At 60.7% G+C, this 1,789-nt stretch overlaps 1 non-coding gene across 1 annotated transcript; it reads right to left on the bottom strand.

Annotated features, from left to right (window-relative positions):
* Positions 1–785: 785 nt before the first annotated feature.
* On the bottom strand, positions 786–867 carry TRNAS-GCU. The gene has a single exon. It is a non-coding gene; the product is annotated as a tRNA-Ser (tRNA).
* Positions 868–1,789: the final 922 nt, after the last annotated feature.

Genomic DNA, 1,789 nt, shown 5'->3' with positions numbered 1-1,789 from the left:
ATGCTGCTTGAGAACTTACCCTGTTGTAGGAGCAGCAGTGATCTGTGTGCTCCATATAACCTGTATGCCCAAAAGGTCTGTTACACTCCCCCCACCCCCCGCCCCATCTCCTCTCCCTCTCTGAATGCCTGTGAAGTGGCTTTCCCCCTCCCCCCCTCCTGCAATGCTTGTGGGATGAAGGGGCTGGATGAACAGCTGGAAGAGCAGAAGAGCTCCTAGATAGACAAGGTGTCTGGGACTCTCATTAGGCAGCGATCACACACCCAGAGCAGGGACCCTGCATGGACACTGGCTGAGGTGGAGTGTGACCCACCAGATGCAGCCAAGTCATCTCCAGTCGCAGGCCATGAGGAGCAGGTCCTTAAAGGGGGAAGGGGCCCTGTGCTCAGGAGTCACTCACAAGCTTGTACCTCCAGTGAATGCCCTTCGCCCGACCGCCTGGCCAGTGGTTCACTGTGTTGCATTCCATCGCGCCTCGGGAAGACTTACCTTCATCACACTATCCATCACGGCGCTGGGGGACACTTACCTTAAAGGATCCTGACATCCCCAGTGCCAGGCCTGTCCTGGGAGTGTGAGTATGACACATCCCCCCCTGCTTCTTCTGAGCTTAGCTATGAATATAATAAATGTGCTGTTTTCTGCCAAACTCTGGGGAGTCATTAGTCCTCCCTATGCTTACTAGCTGGCCCAATTTCGGGTAACAGAAGCAACATTGTTTGATCTGTCATTGTACCAAAGGGGGAGATGGTTGTCTATAAAGGGGAGTGAAGACTAAATGCATCCAATGAGGATGGGATTCAAACCCATGCGTGCAAAGCACAGTGGATTAGCAGTCCATCACCTTAACCACTCGGCCACCTCATCTGAACTTTTAAGAAATGGACAGGAGGAGAAATCTAAGGTCAGCAGAGATAGGGCTACTAAGGAGTTTCCCAATACTAAGCGTAAGCAGGGGCTGAATGAGCTCCCCCCTCACATCTAGTGAGGAGCTGCGGAAAGACTTCAGGAACAGGCCGTGTTTGCATAGACACCCCTACTCTGCCTAGCTATGCAGCATGATGGGGCCGCTTCCCCAAAATGACCAGTTTGGGATGGTGGTGGGTTACAAATCACTTTAGGATTCAGCAGGGCCGCCCAGAGGGGCGGGCAAAGGGGGCAATTTGCCCTGGGCTCCGCAGGGGCCCCCAAGAGAACAGTGGAGGCTCCCGCCTCCGCCCCTCTCCTGGAGCCTCAGCGCATCAAGCGCTGAGTCTCAGCCGGGGCCCCTGAGCCCCACCCCGCTCGGAGCCGCGTTGGGAGGGGGCGGGGCTGGAGCTCCAACGGGGCCTGAGCCCCACCCCGCTCAGAGCGGCGTGGGGAGGGGGCAGGGCTGCGAGCTCCGGGCTGAGCTCTGCTCCCTCCGCTCGGCGTGGAGCTCCCAGCCCCACCCCCTCACCAAGCGGCTCTGAGTGGGACGGAGCTCAGGCCCCGCTGGCCACACGCTGCGGCTGTTCCGGCGAGGCGCTGAGACTCCGGGTGAGGAGGGAGCCGGGGGTAAGAGGCTGGGGCTGGGGTGGGGGGGGGAAGCGGGACCCGCCGCCGAAGCGCAGCCCGGTCTTCGGCGGCGGGGGGCCCTTCCGTTCCGGGACCCGCCGCCGAAGTGCCCCGAAGACCCGTGGCAGGGACACCCCCCCCCCGCTGCCGAATTACCGCTGCACTGCAGTGGCGGGTCCCGCTTCGGCGGTAATTTGGCGGCGGGAGGCTCCCGCCGCGGGTCTTCGGGGCACTTCGACGGCGGGTCCCGGAA

The sequence above is a fragment of the Mauremys mutica genome, chromosome 21, assembly GCF_020497125.1.
Source record: "Mauremys mutica isolate MM-2020 ecotype Southern chromosome 21, ASM2049712v1, whole genome shotgun sequence".
Taxonomy (NCBI): domain Eukaryota; kingdom Metazoa; phylum Chordata; order Testudines; family Geoemydidae; genus Mauremys; species Mauremys mutica.
The sequence above is the reverse complement of the archived record's forward strand: the minus strand, read 5'-3'. Positions and strand labels throughout refer to the sequence as shown.